Below are 21,426 nucleotides of genomic sequence, written 5' to 3' on the forward strand. Positions count from 1 at the left end.
GAGACGGCAGATGGCCAAGAATCATTTAGCAGCTCCCTTAGGGGTCAAAGTTAAGTTCAAGGTTTGACTGTAACACAGAAGAAAAACAAGGATAAACAGGACAGTGTCTACCTCAAAAGCCGCTAAATCACCGTTGTCCCAGTCCCGTGAAAGCTTTGGTCTGAGGCCATAGAGTCGCTTCAGGATAAAACTGAGCAGCTTTCCCCTGGAGTCGGTGCCCTAGGGCTCACACCTTTGTGGGTGGGGTAGGGTGGGGTGGAGTAGGGTGGCGGTGGCAAGAGCCCCACAAGCTGAATCGCATATAATAGGTGCCTAGCAATCAGTCATCAAAGCAGCTCCCGGCTTTCCTTGGCAGATTCCGGCTCAAGCCTACCTTGACTACCAAACTCGAGCGTGGGCAAACTGAAAGGCTCGCTGGGCAGCGCCCGTGCACTTGGCTCTGACCCTGCCAGGCGCCAGGAGGGCGTGACGCGCGGCCCGCACGTCTCCTCCCCGTCCTTTGGCCTCCGAGAAGCGCGCAACGACTCCCACGTCCTCGGTTGAATTCCGGTCGGTAAGGAACACGAGCCGGACCCCGGCGAGGCCAGGGGCTGACGGAGCGGTGAGCCGAGGATGCGCGGGCTGGGAGGCGGTCCGGAGGATGCGCGGGGCAGCCTGAGCTAACGCTGCCCGCGGGAACCTGAGCCGGCGGGCGGGCGAGCGGGCGGCTTGCCGGGGCGCGGCCGTGGATCCGGGTAGCCGCCGGGCGGCCACATCAGCGGCGTTCGGCGGGCTCGGCCGGCTGCGCGCGTGCGCGGGGCGGGGCGGGGCGCGCGAGTGGCCGCGGGCACCGGGCGGCTGTCAGCGGCGGGCCCGCGGGGCTGGGCCGGGCTCACCCACTCCCGGGGTGTCGCCGCGCTGGGGCTCGGCGGCTCCGGCGTGGCTAGGGCGCTGGAGCCGAGGCCGGCGGGATCCGAGACCGCCCCGACTCTGCCCAGCCCTGCCCGCGGCTGCCCTCGGGCTCCGCGCCCCACTAGCTCCGGAGGCCACCGTAACCAGGGGCGCACACCGAGGGATGGAGGAAGGTGAGCTCGGATGCAGATGCTGGGAGGCGGGCTGCGCTCACCCCTGGAGCCCGCTTCGGGGCTCAGTGGCGTCGCCACCCAGTTCTTGGCTATATGAGTGTACAATATGTCACAATTTAAGAAGCCTCCGTGTCCATTTATGGGGAGAGCTGGCATGTTCGGATGTGTTACTTACATATTATATGCTTAGGTATGTTACACCTGTGCCCTCTTTTTGTAAATGGACATTTGATCCACTGATACATCAGGTGGCGTATGTGCTACTTATCCCTCCAAAATGTGGCTTTTCATATATTCATCTAGTTTTGCAACTGTCACCACTATCTAGCTTTTTTTCCCGTAATCTCCAAAAGAAACCCCGTACCTGTTAGTTGCTACCCATCCCCTCACTGTGCCAACCCATTGACAACCACTAATCTTTCTGTTCCTATGCATTTGCCCTTAGTGGACACTAATGAAATCTAACAGTATTTGTGGTTCCCTGCCTCCTCCATTTAAAGACAAGATTTTGGCTCTTCCCTTAGGTGAGCAGTTCTGCAGTATAGTTCAGACTAATCTGAATTTGCCATCCTCTTGCCTCAACTTCCCAAGTGGTGAGATGACAGGCTTTTGCCACACCCACCTACTGTGTGTGTGTGTCTTTTTTTCTGGCTTCCTTTACACCCCCTAATGTTTTCAAAGCTCATTCATGTTGTAGCAAGTGTGTGTCTGTTCTGTACTTTCTTGAAGCTGAATGTCTGTTTGGATGTGGTCACTATCACATCCTTCGCTAGTTCATGAAATTGCATTGTTTTCACCTTTTAGCCATTGGATGTAATTAATGCTGCTACAACATTTGTGGATGTGTGTTTTCAGTGCCCCTGAACGCAAACCTGGGCATGGAATTGCTCAGTGCTTAACTTTTTTGAGAAACTTTGAGGCTTTAATCAAAGTTGTTGCTGAATTTTGTCCTCCCACCAAACAGTGCACGAGGGTTGCAATTTCCTCAAATCACCAGGGCTTGTTTGTCAGTTTTCACTGGTTTTCAGCCACTCTAGTGGGTGTGACTTGGTATCTCTTTGTGGTTTTAATTTGCATTTCTGACCAAGGATTAAAGCAGTCTTTCCCATGCTTATTGGCCAATTGTGTGTCTGTTCTGGAGAGACGTCTAGTGAGATCTTTTGCCTCTCTTCTGCTCTTTTTTTTTGTTGTTGTTGTTGAGTTGTATGACTCATGCATAGGAAAAAAGTCTAGATTTTGGATAGATGCAAGTCAAACTTGGCCAAAAAATGACTAAGTGGTGTTTAAATCTTTCAGAACACCCTTTACCTGGTAATTCTTGGGCATTATTGTCCTTTTTTATTTCCAGAATTTTTTGGCTTTCTTGAGAAAAGCCACAGGAGGTCTGGTACTGACTGGGTCTTGATGAGACTTACGTTACTGTTTTCCTGTATCCTGTGTTAGCTTGAACAAGTCCAACTTATCATTAACTACAAGTAATTTATGGTGGATGTTGAACAAATTACCCGAACAAAATTTCACATGTGTCTCAGCAAAGTGAAAGGTCTTTTTCCCTGCTTCAGTTTGTGTAGCTCTATTGCAGTTATGATGTGTGGATGCAAGATAGTTTGCTTGCTTTTGGAGGTAAAGTCTCTCACTCTAGCCCTGGCTGGCCTGGGATTCACTGTGTAGACCAGGCTGGCCTTCAACTTGCCGCAATCCCCCTGCCTCTGCTTCACAAGTGCCGGGATTGCAGGTGAAAATATTTTGCCGATGCTAAGGTTGAAAGCCACCTGGAAATGAATGACTGCTGCTTTGCTTTCTGCACTGTTGACTGCAGAGTGTGTACAAACCCACCCTTAGGTCTTTCTTTCAAAACTAGAAGGGATGACATTTCTCAGAACTCAAGTTGATCAAGTTCTTGATCTCACTGCTGCTAAAGAAAAAAAAAATAATGAAACTTGCTGAATGGTGAAGAATAACTGTATTCAAGACCATTGTAGCAATATACGGGCTGTGACAATGGGCATGGCACTGGGGAGACAGATTGAGTTTAACTCTGAGTGAGCTATGGCTAAGCAGGAATTTATAGGTGAAGAGCAGGGGCAGGGGCTGTGGATAGAGATATATAAGAGGAAGCATCCCCAGTGAGGGGGATTCTGGGTAAGTCATCTTAGGATGATGATTCCTGCCAAAGACAATCCTGGGCTCTGGGACACCATGGTGAAGGATGAGGACCTACCTCCATCACATACCTGGGGAGGATGTTCTAATTAAACTGGCTTGGCAAGACTCTTTGCTAAAGATGAAATTTGTAAGACATGTGGAAGACTCAGGAAACTGAATAGTTTGGTCATGCAAGGAATCTGTTACTGTTGAAACATATGCTATACAATTTCAGGAGCTTCCTAGAAAAGGAGGTTAAAGATTTCTCAGGAGAAACAATGGAGAGCTAGGGGTGAAAAGGATGGGAGGGATGGCCTAATCCTGCTCTTCATCTGTAACCTATAAAGCACGTAATCTTTAACTGTGCTTATACCTCACAGCCTTTATTAGAAATCAGCTGACGACGCCACTGTGTAACCTCAGTGTGCTTTTGCTTTGATCTACCTGTGAATTTAACACTGAAAGTATAAACATCGGTCTGTTATTGATTGTCCCCCGCATGCCCAATAGATGCTTCTCCTCAGCTCCCTGCAGTCTTAATACCGATTGTTGAGAACAGTTCTCTGTAAACTGGGCATGGCGGTACATGCCTGTGATTTCAGCACTGGATCTCTTGTGAGTTTACGGTGAGCCAGGGCTGCCTTGTGAAACCCTGTTACAAACAAAGAAATTACACACCCCCACCCCCCCCCCCGCCGCAAACAAAAGTGCCTGCAAGTAGGTGGCCATGCAAACTGATGGGTTTGGGGGAATTGATCTCTGGGTTTTTTTTGTTTTTGAGAAAGGGTGGCTGTCCTGGAACTCACTTTGTTGACCAGGCTGGCCATGAACTCCCAGATTCACTTGCCTTTGTCTTCCTAGTGCTGGGATTAAATGTACCACCATTCATACCTCAATCCCTGAGAAATGATGATCTGAGTTGACTTGCCTGATATATGTAGTGGACTGCTCTGTGAAATTACTGTAGTTAAGTTTACCTTTAAAATGCATAGAAATGAACATAGATAATCTCTGTGGACATGTATAATGTATGTATGTGTCTATAGGTATACATATGGGAGTGGCTAGAACTGTCTAACTCTATTTTGATTTTTAAATTTTTTGGTTGTTAGTTTGCTTTGCTATTTAGAGACAGGGTTTCACTGTGTAACAGTTCTGGCTGTCCTGGAACTGACTTTGTAGACTAGGCTGGCCTCAAACTGACTGAGATCCACCTGCCTCTGCTTCCCAAGTGCTAGGTCGGATTAAAGGTATGCGCCACCACCGCCCCATGATTTTTAAATTATTTTTATGCATGTATGTTTGCATCACATGTGTGCCTGGTGCCTGTAGCAATGGAAACCCTAGTGGTTGTGAGCTGCCATGTGGGTCCTTGGGAAGAGTCATTAACCACTGAGCCATCTCTCCAGCCCCATCTATTTTAATTTTAATGTGGGTAGATTTAGTCATATTCCTTACTTCATGATCAGCTACTAAGGATATAGGAACTTTGTGTTAAGGAAGGACAGGACAGGTAAGTATTGAAGACTGTTTTAGCCAGGCTTGGGAAGCAGAGGCAGGAGGATCGCTCTGAATTTGAGGTCAGCCTGGCCTATATAGTGAGTTCAAGGATAGCCAGGGCTGTGTAGAGAGACCCTGTCTCAAAAATGATACAAAAAATAAATAAGAAAATTAAAATTACAGAAAGCATGTTCTAGAGTTTTAGGCAAAACTTGATATATTTCAGAAAGTGTGGTTCAGATGATGAAGAGAAAAGCAGGAACAAGAAGTAATTAGAAAGTACGGCTGTAGTACGTACAGAGATTTCGCTCCAAAAAAATGTCTGAGTAGGAAAAGTGGGAAAACCTTCTTCCCTTAGTTCAGTTCTCATTCTTTTTTCCCAAGTTCTGGTCATTATTTGCTACTCTTTTTTGTTTGTTTGTTGTTTGTTTTTCGAGACAGGGTTTCTCTGTGTAGCTTTGCCCCTTTCCTGGATCTCGCTTTGTAGACCAGGCTGGCCTAGAACTCACAGAGATCCGCCTGCCTCTGCCTCCCAAGTGCTGGGACTAAAGGCGTGCACCACTACTGCCTGGCTTTAATGTGTATTCTTAAGGACTTATTTTTACTGGACTCAGAGTTAGAAGTAGAAGTTCCCAGTGAGGATAGCCTATGTCTCTTGGTAATCTGTTCCTGGTGTTTGGCTTCCTTCGTTCATATTCATTCTCTCCTCTCTCTCTCTCTCTCTCTCTCTTTCTCTCTGTCTCTTGTCTTTTTTTTTTCTTTTTCCAATACAGGGTTTCTCTGTGTCGCCCTGGCTGTCCTGGAACTCCCTCTGTAGCCCAGGCTGGCCTCGAACTCACAGAGATCCACCTGCCTCTGCCTCCCAAGTGCTGGGATTAAAGGCGTGAGCCACGACTGCCTGGCTGTCCTTCATTATCTTGGCCATCATGAGTTTAGCATATCCTGCAGACTCCTCCTTGTTTTTCTTAGTGTATTGTTTCTCCAGAACAACATGTCAGCGTTTGTGGTACAGGATACCAGAAGTAACAGGACTCTGAATCTTTGGTGCTTTGGTCCTGGGCTTCTTCCCTTCTTTGTTTAAGGGCTCTCTGACAACATATTGGCAGGCATCATCTTCAGAGAGGCTGAAAAGCTTTGGGACCTTGCTAGCTCTTTGGAGCTCCAACCACCGAGGCGAGAGTCCGAGAGTGTTTTTCTGATCTTGCAACAACCAAGTTGAAAACACTCAGACTGCATCCACAATGCATCCTTGAACACATTGGAGCTTCCTCTTGCCATTTCTCTTTGGTCTATAACAAGAGTGCCCCTCACTGAACAGCAGGCACACTCTGCCATGGGCCAAGACACCTTGTTCCATGGGAAAACTTCGTTTGTCATCCCCGCCACTGATTCCGACCACATAACCCTAACCTCTTCACCCAGCAATCAGCAGCTACCTCTGTGGCCTTGCGCTTCTCTCATAAAATGTACAATATTTGCATTTCCTTGTCCACCTCAGTGGGTTTCTTTTTTTTTTTTTTTTAATTTTTATTTTATTTTTACTGGTGTTTTTTGCCTGCATGTATGTCTATGTGAGGATGCTGGATCTGCTGGAACTGGAGTTACAGACAGCTGGGAGCTTCCATGTGGGTGCTGGGAATTGAACCCAGGTCCTCTGGAAGAGCAGCCAGTGCTCTTAACCTCTGAGCCATCTCTCCCATCCCCTCAGTGGGTTTCTAACAGCCCATGGCTGGGAAGGAGACAGGAATCTTCATCTGGACATGACTGACTGCCTAGGAGATGCCACAAAAAAGAGACTTCTTTTTGAGACTTCTTCTCACCATAACCCTTGCTGGCCTGGAACTTACTGTGTAAACCATGCTGACCTCAAACTCAGGAATCCACTTGCTTCTGCCTCCTAGTGCCAGGACTAAAGGTGTGTGTTGCTGCACGGGACCCAGTCCTTTGTCTCCCCTTGCTTCTCCATGATGGCCTCTCCTAAGGCCCAGTAGTAACTCTGGGGTTACTGTTGTTCATGTCGGAGTTTTTCCAATATGCTAATTACCTCCCCCTCCAGAACCTAGTAAGATTAAGATCAGGCCTGGGGGTACAATGCCATGACAGCATGCTTGCCCAGCTTGCAGGAGAAGTTGAGATCATAAGGGTTGGGGATTTAGCTCAGTGATAGAGTGCTTGCCTAGCAAGTGCAAGGCCCTGGGTTCGATCCTCAGCTCAAAAAAAGGAGGAGGAGGAGGAGGAGGAGGAGGAGAAGGAGGAGGAGGAGGAGGAGACAAAGTAGTAGTAGTAGTAGTAGTAGTTGAGATCAAGCAGAGTACAGTGGGGATTCCTATAGTTCCAGCTGCTCTGGAGGCTGAGCCATAAGTTTCCCGAGTTTACCATCACATCTAGAGAGAACAATAGAGATTAGACTTAAAATACTGGTAGAATATTCTCAGATTCACTTCTGATAAAGCCAGACTGGAGAACTAAGCTTAAACCCACACTTGGTTTCTTTTCCTTTTTTGTTTTTTTAATTTTTTTTTAATTTTTGGTGTCTATGTGCACGTGGTGTGAGCATATGCCTGTGCGGTTGTACAACAGGTGTCTTGCTCGGTTACTCTTTGCCTAATATTCTTTGAATGAGGGTCTCTCATTGAACCTAGACATCTGCTGACAGGTAGCAAGCCCCAGCAATCATCCTGTCACCATCCTGGGGGTGTGTGGCCACATCTGGCTTTTTGTCATGGGTGCTGGGGATTCCACCTCAGGTCCTTGTGCTTGTATAACAAATGAGTTCTCTTTCCCCAGCTCTGAGTCAAATTTACTTACTCAGATGAAATTGTAGTACCTGAAAAACTCCAGGAAGGAAAACCCGGGCTTTCCTGAGCTTAAGTGATAGGAGTTGGGTGGAAAGGAGGTGCAGGCAGGCTCAGACCTCTGTGAGTTTGAGGCCAGCAAGCTCTATTAGCAAGTTCTAGGCCAGCCAGGGCTGCGCTGAGACTCCATCTCAGACAGCAAATAAAACAGAAAACAAAAATATGTTGTATAGCTGGGCGGTGGTGGTGCACACCTGTAATCCCAGCACTCCGGAAGCAGAGGCAGGCGGATCTCAGTGAGTTTCAGGCCAGCCTGGTAGAGTTCCAGGACAGCTAAGACTGTTACACACAGAACCCTTGTTTCTGAAAAAAAGAGAAGAGAAAGAAAGAGAGAAAGAGAGAAAGAAAGAAAGAAAGAAAGAAAGAAAGAAAGAAAGAAAGAAAGAAAGAAGAATATGTTGTACATAGATACTGCTAGACTCTAAGGGTTAGGGCTGTTATCAGGTTTAATTAGCCTTCTTAAGGAATTTGGGTTTATCTTAGAGGAAATAAGATGCCATTGAGTCTAGTCAGGACCTAGTTGATGAGATTACTATCTTCTGAAGATCTCTTTAGTTTCTTTGTCTTTCTCAACTCACTCATGAACTTCAGATTTCTGGCTAGTGATACAGGTATTTCCAGAATCTCATTCCAATCCAAAGACTCTTCCCATTGTTTTTGTCAGTAGGACCTCCCATTTCATAAAGTTCCTTGTTTGCCTTCCTTTCTTGGCTCCAAGATGGAAAGATCTGAGAGCAGATCCTGCTTCGGCCTTTTCACATCACGTCTGGTAACCAGCATATTACCTTGTGCATAGTAGGACTAAACACACGTTTGTAACCAGCATAATACCTGGTGCGTAGTAGGACTAAACACCTTTGTAACCAGCATAATGCCTGGTGAGTAGTAGGACTAAGCTCATGTTCACTGAATTTCAAGTTAGACATTTGTTACCCTAATATTTGAAATATGCATTGTGCTCCTAGTGTGGTGGCTCATTTCTGTGACTCTAGCATGTGGAGAAATTGAGGCATGAGGCTTGTCATGAGTTTGTGGGCAGCTTCAGAGTGAGACCTTATCAAAAAAGAAAACAAAACAAAGGGGACGGGTATCTCAGCAGTTGCAGGCTCTTGCCTCCAAGCCTGACAACCTGGGTGTGACCCCAGAACCCCTAGAGTGGCGAGAGAGAACCAACCCCTTGAAAGGAGTTCCCTGACCTCCACACTCATGATGTGATACACACACATTCACAGACTACACATATGTACACCTATGTACACACACACACACACACACACACACACACACACACACACACACAAATAAATGTCAAACTAACTACAACAGTGGGACTGAAATGTGGTGTCCCAGACTGTAGTTCTGGCACAGAAGGCAGAGGAAGTAGAATTGCTCCAAACTCCAGGTTGGCCTTGTCTTCACAGGAAGTTCCAGGCTAGCCTGGACTACATACTAAGATGCATCTCAAACAAACAAACAGCAACAAAAGAGAGAAGGGGAATATTTTCCAGTAGCAGGAATGGCTTTGAGGTTTCTAGTTATACTGCCTTTAACAAAATGGTTTTATAAGAATGTTTTCTCAGTTGAAATGCTAGGGTAAAACTAAATTCACTCCATTAAAAGATAATCAACCCAAAGTTTTCTCTTACCGTAAAACAGTGGTGGGGAGGATGGGAAGGTGCTGGGTATGGTGAGCTCTCTGGCAGGCTCAGTCTTTGGAAGCAGGAAGATCAGGAGTTCAAGATCATGTCAACTACATAGTGGTTCCAGGCCAACCTGATACACTCCCAACCCTGTCTCAAAACAGCAGCAGCAACAGGGAACAATAGTTAAGGCAGTAAGTCTTGGTTTTTACTGAGAAGTCTGGAAGAACGGTACAGGTTGCCCACAGGAACAGGCATTCTGAATACTAACAAAGGCAGCTTTGTACAGATGCTGGGGACAAAGGGATAAGATGGTTAAAGTGTATCAGTCACCAGTCAGGGGAAGAGGTTTTGCTCTTAGAATTGGTGAAATTAGGACATCCACACGCCAGAAGAACTGAGGGGAAGAATTTGGATGATGTCAGTTGTTTCTAGAGAATGTTTCCGCTGTCACCTTACTGTGACTTCACAGAATTCACTCGAGAAACAGAGCTATAAAGGTAAGAGTCCTTTGGTATATGGTTCTGATAACTTGGAAGAAGTTTTGAAAGTTTCGTGAGAAGTAGAGAGACTTCAGTGCAAACTTGTTATCTGTAGATTTTTGAGGTATTGAAACTTGGCTAGTTTTGTAGTAAGTTTATTAGAGATATATTTTAGACGGGACTGTCAGAATCAAACTTTGGCCTTATAATACTCACTGAACTAAACTGAAACTGTGTCTAAAATATACTTCTCTGCACATGTGCAACGTGTGTGTGTGTGTGTGTGTGTGTGTGTGTGTGTGTGTGTGGTGTGTGCTGGGTGTGTCCCATTGGCACAGGCGGAGGACTGAGGACACCTTGCAGGAGTCAGTTCTCACCTTATACCATGTGGGTCTTGGCAGTTGAATTCAGTTCTTCAGGCCTGGTGGCAAGCGCCTTTATCCACTGAGCCATCGCACTGGCACTGTGTAATTAGCCCCGAGTAACTCCAGACGTTGGAAAGTATTATGCACAAACTTGCTCATTTCATTGCAGTGTAATTTAGTCAAGAGAGTCAGCTCTAGGGAAATGATTCATTAAAATGTGCTGGCCCTTTGAAGGGATTTCACCAGCTCCCTGGCTCTTCCCCCAGGGGTAAACGCTTTGAGCTCTTAGATGGCTCTGGGCTTTCCTTCTGGCTAGGAATTCCAGGTCTTCTGGGGATGACCACGCCCATGTTTGGTCATGTGAGTGTGTGACTTCAACCTCTGAGTCTGGTTTTCTGTCTGTCTGCCATTGTATCCCCTTCTCCTGTTTGTCCTTCTGTGTGTGGCTTTCTGTCTGTCTGCCATTGTATCCCCCTTCTCCTGTTTGTCCTTCTGTGTGTGGCTTTCTGTCTGTCCACCATTGTATCCCCCTTCTCCTGTTTGTCCTTCTGAGTCTGGTTTTCTGTCTGTCTGCCATTGTATCCCCCTTCTTCTGTTTGTCCTTCTGAGTCTGGATTTCTGTCTGTCCACCATTGTATCCCCCTTCTGTTTGTCCTTCTGTGTGTGGCTTTCTGTCTGTCCACCATTGTATCCCCCTTCTCCTGTTTGTCCTTCTGAGTGTGGCTTTCTGTTTGCCATTGTATCCCCCTTCTCCTGTTTGTCCTCCCCACACCCCAATTTCTCTGAATCCTTTAAAGCTTTCAGTCTGTCTGGTGGGCACATTTGTCAAGTCCTGGGTAGTACATGGAATTTTGTATCAAGAGCTCGTCGTAGACTGTCACAGAACTGAGTAAACGGGTGCAGGGAGTAGGTGCTTCATCTGTTTCACGTGACACGTAGAAACAAGACAGCTGTGGCATGCGTATCAGTTGTCAGAAACACTTTTCACTTATTACTTAGTAGACGATAATACCAAGTGAGTTCACCTGTGAACCAGAGCGGACTCTTTGTACCCTTGGCCTATCTATGTGCTGGCTATAGGATCATCTGGAACACCACAGTGGCTTCCATGTCACCCGCTGCCAAGTCAGAAAGCCCTGGCCATCCATCTTACTAACTTCATAACTGTGGAAATACTATTTAGACCCCTTGTGACTCAATTTCCCAAGTGTAAGTTATGAATATATAGCAAGAGTCCAGCCTGGGCAAATTCCAGGATAGCCTGAACTATATAGCAGGACCTCGTCTTAAAGCATTTTTATAGTAATTTTTAAAATTATTTCAAAAAAATAAGTTAGAGATCTCTGTTCTGTAACCCTCCTACATTAGTGATGTTTCCTTTTAGAGCACCCTGCTTCCATCCAGTGTAACTTAGTGGTAGAGCGTGTGCATGTTCTCCTGGGTCCAACCCACATCCCCCACACAGGTTAAACAACCTAAAAGACTGCCATGCTTCCTTAACAGCTAACACTGTTCAGGGGATGTATGTACTCCCCCACCCCGGGGTTTTTTGTTTGGTTTGGTTTTTTTGAGACAGGGTCTCTGCCGAGTGCTGGAATTAAAGGCGTGCGCCATCACTGCCCGGCTTCCCCCAGGTTTTTTTGTTTGTATTTTAGGCAGGGTTTGAACCCAGGACATGCTAGGCAAGCATTACATCCCCCTTTTGTTTTTGAGATACATCTGACCATGTATCACAAAATGACCAGAACTCCTACACAGCCTGGGCTACCCGCAAACTTGTGATCCTCCTGGCTCACACTTCCGACTTGAGCCAGCTCAAGCCTGACTCAGGCTTATGACCAATGCTTGGCTCAGCAGGGCAGTTCCTAGTCAGCAAGGTACCTCCCACCTAGCTTACGAAGAGGTTCTGATAAAGACTGGCCAGTGTTCCCCTGGGTCTGCTCTCATTTCTACCATCTCTGGACCTGAGAACAGTGTGCCAAGGATGATTGTTTCTGGAGAGTTCATTCCCACAATAGTTTCCTTTTTCTGTAACTCTTTATTTACCTTGCAGATAATCTGTGTGACCAAAAAGAAAAAAATAAAATAAAGAATGCTGTGCTGTCGACTTAGGGAGTAGGTTTTTGAGTATGTTCTTGGATAGTTTCATACGTGTACATAATGCATGGTGAGGGCGCTCTCCCCCTCCCCCTCTCCTGCCGTCTTGTCTGTCTTTTTGTTTGTTTTGTCTGTGGCTCTCAGGGTTTGTCCAGGTGAGGCTGTGTGGCCATGGGATTGGAAATAAATATCCAGGGGAGCTGAGGTGGGGCAAGTTCCCACAGCAGTGGTACACAATTTAAGGCAGTGGCTCCTCCTCCCAGAGGCAACCAGCCCACAGTAGTTCACCAGTAAGGGGAGGACCCATGAGCCCCTCCCCTTCCCTGATGTTGAGAGCTCCTCCTGCTTGGGAGTTGTGCTGGAAACCTTTCTCCAAGGGTGCCTTGTTTTGTTTGGCTTGTTTTATTATTATTATTATTTTTTAAATCAGTTTTCAACTGATAGTCAACTAAGAAATGCTTAGCCTTGACCAAAGGTAGAGGACAGATTTGATTGCCAGAGTAAAGATAGGAAACGCCAGGTCGTTATTTCAATTTGATGCCAAGATAATTGAGTAACCAGACACCCGGTCCCTCTAATTGGCCTAATCAGTGTGTAGAAGTTCCTAGTGAGCACCTGAACTGACAGGGAACGCATAGCTTCCGGGTGTGAGGTCTGGTCTCATTCCCCCCTCAAGGTGCCACTGTGAAGGTGTCCCGGCTTGGGAAGGTGATGGTCGTGGTATGAGTTAGACCTGCCTCAGTGTGGGAGCCGTCCTGTGTCACTCATCTCTCCACCTAAGGAGGTGGTACTCCAGTGCTGGGCTCAATCCTGCGGGAGTCCTGCTTGTTCAGGACAGAAAATGAGAACAGGCTTTCGGGAGACTACAAGTGCTGAGCAGACATTTGGACTGTGAAGGGATCAGACTTTGTATCATTTTTTTCAGCTAACCTACAGAATACTGGAATTGTCATGACACTTTCACACATGTGTATATGACTCTCTATGGGACATTTTAAATCTTAAAATAGAGAATAAAAGTGAAAACTACATGGAACAAGAAATCTTTCTTTTGTTTCTCTTTTAAACTTTGTTATGTTGGCTTTGTGCTTTCTTGATATCTCTCTTTCTCTCTCTCTCTTTATCCATTCTGAACTTTGACCTGTTGGCATCTTTTCTGTATCTGGCCATTCTGGAAGGTTTTATTTTACCTTTCAGTTTGATTATACAGTGAGTCAAATACAGGTTTTAAGTTGGTTTCAGAAGTGGGTTTGCATTAAAAAAAAAAAAATTGAACATTAAAGGGGGTTGGGTGGGAAGAGCTGGGGAAACTGAGGAAATGTGATTTATATTATTTTTATAGTAATTTCTGTTATAGCTAATTATTGGAAATAAGCAATTAAGTTGGGCATGGTGCCACACACTTGTGATCTCAGCACTCTGCAGGCCGAGGCAGGCAGGGGGATTGTGAGTTTGAGGCCAGCCTAGGCTCTATGGTGAGACCCTGTGGCAAGAAGCTAATGAAACAACCAGGGGCTGAAGATGGGGGGCTGGAAAGGAAACGGAGGGACTAGATTTAATGAAGGTTGCATGCTTTTAGTTTTGCACTCAGTGTGAAGGGAGTGGTGTAGCTAACAGGATTCAAGGAGGAAGGCCAGACACTGTGGGGCATGCCTGTAGTCTCAACACTTGGGAGGTAGAAGTAGGAAGATCAAGAGTTCAAAGTTATCCTTGTCTGCTTAACAAGTTCAAGGCTACATGGATTATCTGAGACCGGACTCAAGAGTTGATCTGAGGAGTGAGGGATGACCATGGGATATCCTTTTAGAAAGGGCAGGAGAAATGGCTGGTCAGAGCTGTCCTCTAGATCAAGATCACACCGTTCACTGGAGGAAGTGTTGAGGAGATGACTGATCTCTTGCCTCCCAGGCTGTTGATTTGTTTTTATACCACAGCTTGTCAAAGAACTTGAGAGAGACCGTCTCGAGAAACAGGCAAACAACAAAAAAGGTAGAAGTATAGAATCAGTAGTAGCAAAAAATAGAAGTAGGAATGTATTAGATGAGTAAGTTGATGGTGACTTGGAGCTTCAGGTGTGACCGGAAGTTTCTTTCTATGAAGTTAAAAACAGATGTTTTGACTTTCATTAGAGAAAAGCAAAACAATCCAGTTTTCAGCAAGATGTGGTGTCACATCTTCCATTCTAACACTTAGGAAGTAGAGGAGGGGGGACCAGAGGTTCAAAGGCATCCTTGGAGATTTTTAAGGCCTACCTGGGCTATATGAGATCTTGTCTCAAAAAAAAAAACAGGCCAACCATAGGCTTACTGTTGCATTTCTTTAATCCCAGCACTCACAAGGCAAATTTCTGAGTTCAAGGCTAGCCAGAGCTAGATAGTGAGACCTCATCTCAAAGAAACAGCAGTCTAGGCTGCAGAGGGCTCAGTCATTAAGAGTGAATGTTCCCCCCAAAAGACCAGAGTTTGGTTCCCAGAACCCACATTGGATGGCTCTCAGCTGCTTCTTATTCCAGCTCTTCTGGTCTCTGTGGCACCCACACATCCAAAGCATACACTCACACAGACACACATACACATTTTTAAAAAAAGGAAGGAAGGAAGAAAAAAGAGAGAAAGAAAGAAATCTAAAAACAGAACAAAATGCACCCCCCTCCCCCAGGCTTCAGTAGCAATACCTTGTGTATAGTTTCTGAATAAAGTTTACCGTGACTTTTTATGGGGTGCTAAGTGGTGTAATATTCTCCGAAACTGCAAGTAATTAATGAACTTTACATGTCAGTGGCAAGAGAGTGTATTTTGGCAGTTTTTACAGACTACATGCAAGAATATTTAAGACAGCACCCAGTAGAAGTGTGGTTGTTTAAAAGCAGTTTTTCAACTCCAAACAGTTCTGTGATCTACCTTTGCTGCCCTTGCAAGCCTGTGTCAGTTAGCTGCATGCCTTCTGCTCGTGATTGCTTGCCTCTCTTTTTCTTTTGCCTTTTAAAAAAGTGACTTACAGTTTTGTTTTGATTGCATTGGTGTTTTGCTTGTATGTCTGTGAGGGTGTCTTATCCCCTGCAACTAAAGTTAATAGACAGTTGGGAGCTGTCATATGGGTGCTGGGAATTGAACCCTGGTCCTCTGGAAGAGTAGCCACTGTTCTTAACTACTAGGCCATCTCTCCAGCCCTCTCCATTTTGTGACAGGATCTCTCTATGTAGTCCCAGCTGTCCTGGAACTCACTTTGTAGATCACGCTGGCCTTGAACTCACAGAGATCTGCTTATGCATAATTATGTTTAGATGAGTTTTCACATTTCAGCTGGTTGTTTTGACAGGGTCTAGATATGACCTAGCAAAGGGTACTTGGTGGAGTACTATGTTTACGTGGTCCTTCTCATTCTGTGGACACATGTGTATTTATTCTGTCAACATTTTCTTAGTAAATATGAGGTGATTTAAGAATTGATTGCATGTTAGTCGATCTGGTGATTTTATTTTATTTTATTTTTTTGAGATGGGTTTTATTAAGCAACTTGGTTTAGGCTTGAATTGGTACCCCCCTCCCTTCCCCTGGTACTGGGATTGCAGGTGTATCCATCATTGCCCTCTGCCACCCTTTAAGAGGGGGATCTTGCTATTTTACACATGATGGCCTTGAATTCTGGCCTCTATCCACCAGAGGCACAGACCACAGGTGCACATCCTCAGCCTTCAACAAGTTTTTGGTGTATCTGTGTTCCAAGTTCCAAGTATGTTTATTTTTTTATACTTCTAGTTGTGAGCCTAACCTTTAATGTCTGAGCTATCTTTCCTTTTTAAAAAAAAATCTCTCTCTCTCTCTCTCACACACACGCACACACACACACTCTCTCTCTCTCTCACACACACGCACACACACACACACGCACACACACACTCACACGCGCGCACACACACACTCTCACACACACACACTCACACACTCTCACACACACACACTCACACACACACACTCACACATACACATGCACACACACACACACACGCGCGCGCGCACACACACTCTCACACACATGCGCACACACATGCACACGCACACACACACACACACACACACACACACACACACACACACACACACAGAGGCAGAGAGGATGAGAATATGCTGGAGATTATGGTCCTGAGAACAAAACTGGCTTCTCTGAGTCTCCTGTCACTGAAAATGTCTGAGATTTAGCACACGAAGGGCTTGTTGTCTTCACTATTATTTCTTCAGGCTTCAACACAGTTTTACAAGTGCTTTGCCTGCCTTCCAGCTATGACATTTTTCGGTAGTCCGCTGGCACTGGCTGTTGTTGAGTAACCAGAACCTCAGCCTTCTGTCTGTGCAGCATTCAGGGCCCCAGAGTGTTGTACGGTGGCCTGTTGCCCTTTCATGCTTCTTCAGTTTTCCCCACGTTGTCGAGAAAGTTGACGTCACCTCCAATTACCTAATCACACTTGTGAGTTCTTGAATTTCGTTCAGGTGGAAAGGTTCCAGTTGAAGCTAACAAAGCCAAGATGTTTCTTAGATGCAGGTTCTGTGTACTTTAGCCCCCAAAGGAGATGCTGCTCTTTTCTTTAAAGTAAATAAATAATACCTTTAAATAGAATAATATTTAAGTGTGTGTGTGTGTGTGTGTGTGTGTGTGTGTGTGTGCCCTGTGTGTGCATGTAAGTGCAGATGCCCATGGGGCCTGGAAGCTAGAGGTGTTAGATTCCCTTGGAGCTGTTATTAGAGACAGTCTGAGCTACCTGATGTGGGTGTTGGAGCAGAACACGTTTTTTATTGCACGTTAGAGGTAAACATAATCAGGCAGGACAGTGTTTGGGGGAGTATTAATTCTTATATTTCTGAGAACTTGTAAATCATCTGAGTAAAATAATGATAGGGTAAAGCATATAAATTATTGTAACATCCCTGTAATTCATCCATATGCATAGGATAGTTGCTGACTCAGCCCCTCATTCTTTACACTTTTGCCTGGGAATAGATTTTTTTCTTGAGCTGCGGCAGCAGAAGAAAGTCATACATCTGCCCCCATGACTGAACATTCTAACTGGATGCCATGGCCCATCAGAGACAACAGAAAGAGCACATTTGGAATGGTGGAGAGCTCCTTCACATTGTTGTGTTGTCATATCTTGTGTCACATAAGAATTGGTAGTGGGAGACTAAGTGGATACTTTTGTTTTAAAGATTTTTTTTTTATTAATTATGTATTCAGTGGTCTGCCTGCATGTATCCCTGCAGGCCGGAACAGGGCACCAGATCTCATACAGATGGTTGTGAGCCACCCTGTGGTTGCTGGGAATTGAACTCAGGACCTCTGGAAGAGCAGCCAATGCTTGTAACCTCTGAGCCATCTCTCCAGGCCCTCTAAATGGATACTTATAACTCTTAACAAGTTATTAAAAAATTGTAGCTGGGTGGTGGTGGCACATGCCTTTAACCTCAGCACTCAGGAGGCAGAGGCAGGCAGATCTATCTCTGTGAGTTTGAGGCCAGCCTGGTCTACAGAACAAGTTCAGGATGGCCAGGGCTATTACACAGAGAAAGCTGTCTCAAAAAACAAAAACAAACAAACAAAGTAAATGTAAACGGGGCTCTATGTGGTAGTATGCACCTGTAATCCCAGCACTCAGGAGGCAGAGGCAAGAGGTTTGCTCCAAGTTTGAGGCCAGCCTGGTATATGTGAAGAGTTCCAGGCCAGCCAGGGCTGCATAATGAGATAATGTCTGAGAAACAAAAACCTGAAATAAAAATTATGAACAGTGTGATGTAATGGCTATTTTTCACTGTCAGCTTGCTTGGATTTGTAATCACCATGGAAACACGTTTCTGGGTGTGACAATGAAGATATTTCCAGACATGTGTACTGAAGAGGGAAGATAAACCTGGCATATGGGGGCACAGTTTTGTGGACTGGGTCAAATCGAGTAAAAACAGAAATCAGGTTGAGCACATGTACTCTGCCTGCCTCCTGACTGGATCCCACTGAGCCATGTACCTCATGTTCCTGCCTTCCTGTCTTCCCTACTGTGAGCCAGATAAGCCTTCCTCCTCTGAGCTGCTTCTGTCAGGGGTCACTCACAACATCAAAGGAGACACCGTGTGAAAGGGGATGTTAACTGTGTTTGGGTCATTTTAATGTTTTCTGTTCTCTACTCTCTGTCCATTAATCTGGGAGATTTTCTTGAAGTGGCATACTTTTAGTAGGGCCTTTGAATTAGGCAAAAGTTCTGGGTGTTAGGGACAATATGGTAGAGAGTATAGAAGTGAGGGGTGTGATGGTATTGTGTTCCCCACAATATTGTGCACCCTAATAAATTTATCTGGGGTCAGAGAATAGACAGCCACTAGAACAGAGCCAGAAATGGTGGCTAGAAAATGGGAAGAGCAAGCCATAGCAGAAGTCGGGCGGTGGTGGTGCACGCCTTTAATCCCAGCACTTGGGAGGCAGAGCTAGCCGGATCTCTCTGAGTTCAAGGCCACTTTTAAGAAACAGCTAGGCATGGTGACACAGCCTTTAATCCCAGAACTCCAGCCTTTAATCCCAGGGAGTGATGCAGAAAGCAGAAAGGTATATAAGGCCTGAGGACCAGGAACTAAGTTAGTTAAGCTTTTAGGTTTGAGAGCACAGCTCAGCTGAGATCCGTGTGGAGGAGGACTCGGAAGCTTCCAGCCTGAGGAAACAGGATCGCCTGAGGAACTAGCAAGGCGAGGTAGCTGTGGCTTGTTCTGCTTCTCTGATCTTCCAGCATTCACCCCAATAACTGGCCTCGGGTTTGATTTCATTAATAAGACCTTTTAAGATTCATGCTACAGAGGGGACTGTAAAGGAGTCTGGGAATATATAGCTCAGTTGATAGATTGCTTACCCAGCATGGGTTACCTAGCATGGGCAAGGACCTGTGTTCAGTTCAGGAGAACACACGCTCGGGCACACACACACACTTAGAGCAGATTTTGGTTAGTTTAGGTAACCTGGAGAAACATTGTAGGGAGTCCAGTGGATAAGAATGATGACATCAAAAGGTTAAAAATGAGAAATGGGCTGGGCCTGGTGGTGTCCACCTCTAGTTCCAGCATGAATCCCAGGCAGATCTCTTCGAGTACTAGGGTAGCCTGGTCTACATAGTGAGTTCCTGGCCAGCCTGGACTACACAGTAAAACTTTGTCTTGGGGAGAGGGGAGGGAAAATAGATTGAGGGATGGAGAAGGAGAAGAAAAAAGGGAGGGAGGGAAAGAAGGAAGGAGGGAGGGACAGAGGAAGGGAGAGAAAGAGGGAGAGAGAGAGATTGATTGATTGGTGAGGACTTTCATTTATTTTGATTTGGGTCTTTAAAGGAAAATTGAGCAGCCATGGCATTATTCTGCTATTTGGGCACTGCATAAAGCAAATTAAATAGAGCCAATCCTTGTCTCTAGAACCTTCTACACAATTAAGTACTTAGTGGATATTATTAAAGGAGTTGAGCTTTTTCTTTCTTTTTTTCTTTTTTTGGTTTTTCGAGACAGGGTCTTCCTGTGTAGCTTTGTGCCTTTCCTGGAACTCACAGAGATCCGCCTGGCTCTGCCTCCTGAGTACATGTACCACCACCACCCAGCAAAGGAGTTAAGCTTTTTTAAGGAAGTAATTTGTTTGCTATCAGGTGAGTTTAGTTTGGCATGACCCTTCTGAAGCAAACTTGAGGAAGTGTAAGGAGCAGGATGCATTCCCACAGACGGCAGGAAGACTGCATGAAGCTCTGGTATCCCAGGCCTTGAACACACTTCTTTTCCCTTTTAAAAAGAAACAATTTTAGGGTTGGGGATTTAGCTCAGTGATAGAGCGCTTGCCTGGCAAGCACAAGGCCCTGGGTTCGATCCTCAGCTCAAAAAAACAAAACAAACAACAACAAAAAGAAACAATTTTAACATTAATGCTGAAAGTCTCATGATTCAAACTCCTTTATGTCACCCAGGCACAAGTCTTTTACTCGTGGTAAGCTGTAGCAAGACTTTCAGGGAACATAGAATGAATTTTTCCATAAGCCTAAATGTGTAGTATTTTTAACTTTTATTTATCATCATCATCATTGTTGTTGTAACTATTATTATTATTATTATTATTATTATCATCATCATCATCATCATCATTGTGTGTGTGTGTGTGTGTGTGTGTGTGTGTGTGTGTGTGTAGGTAGGTCAGAGGACAGTTTTGTGGAGTTGATTCTCCCCTTCAACATTTATGTGGGTTCCAGAAATTTAACTCAGAGTTGCATGGCTGGGCTACTGATCACCCTTAGCTGCTGAGTCATCTGACCAGGTCCCAGGAAGTAATTTTAACTTGGTAAAATTTCTGAAGAAATTGTTCTGGTTTTTGAGATTCAGATCTTTGGAAACTGTTATTTTGAAGCTCTTGACCATTGATTGGAACCTTCAGTTTCTCATTGTGTCAGAAAGACAGTAGCCATCTGGGGTCAGATCAGTTGGCTTATTCCTCCTGGTCTGTGTGGCTGCTGCCTTTATTCCATCAGCCCAAATGAATCATGGTTAGATCTGATGCCAGTGGAGATAAAGATGTGTCATCCTTATTAGTGTCTAGGAAACCATGGCAACAGGTAGAGAACATCATTCTGTCATAGGAAGGGAGCAATGTTTGGGTTTAATGGTAAGGTCTGCCACAGCACCACTCACACTGGAACACCCTTTAAAAAAATTAGAGTTATTATGAGTATGAGCATTTTGTCTACATGTATGTATGTATACTATGTGTGTGCCTGGTGTCCGAGGATCAGAAAAGGGTGTTGGATTCCCCTGGGGCTGGAGTGACAGGTGGTTGTGAGCAGCTATGTTGGAGCTGGGAATTGAACCTGGGTTCTCTGCAGGAGCACCAAGCGCTGTTAACTGTTGAGCCAGGTCTCTAGACCCAAGCACTTTTGTAAGACATATGCATGATTCAAATGCTTGCTAAGACCATGGAGCTTAAGCTGCATAAGTGGTACCCATGAAGGCCCCATGCTTTTATACCATTCCTCAAACAAAACCATTCTCTTGAGTCTTGTCATGGAACAATCCATTGCAGGCCATTCTTTCTCTCTCTAGTCTTTTTGTCTTTTTGTTTTACACAGGGTTTCTTTAGGGTAAGTGCTGCTCAGGGTGGAATTCTAGGGATGTAGGGTTGTAGGGTGCCTGCTGCTTCCATTTTAGTAGGTCATGCCAGGTTGTCTTCCACTGCTAATCACCATTCCTGCTTTGACTAGTTGTGTGTGAATTCACACTGTTTACATA

General features: G+C 45.4%; 1 protein-coding gene across 2 annotated transcripts in view; it reads left to right on the forward strand.

The window, feature by feature from the left end:
- Positions 1–332: 332 nt before the first annotated feature.
- Positions 333–21,426, forward strand: part of Slc41a2 (solute carrier family 41 member 2) — a 124,318-nt gene continuing 103,224 nt past the window's right edge. Inside the window, exon 1 of one of the 2 annotated variants that reach the window (XM_036169912.1) lies at positions 333–601. The gene's annotated coding sequence lies outside the window, so the exon portion shown is untranslated. Of the gene's footprint in view, positions 602–817; positions 1,065–21,426 lie in introns of those variants that run through there. The other variant, XM_036169910.1, reaches the window with a different exon arrangement.

The sequence above is a fragment of the Onychomys torridus genome, chromosome 20 (genome assembly GCF_903995425.1).
Source record: "Onychomys torridus chromosome 20, mOncTor1.1, whole genome shotgun sequence".
NCBI classification, from domain to species: domain Eukaryota; kingdom Metazoa; phylum Chordata; class Mammalia; order Rodentia; family Cricetidae; genus Onychomys; species Onychomys torridus.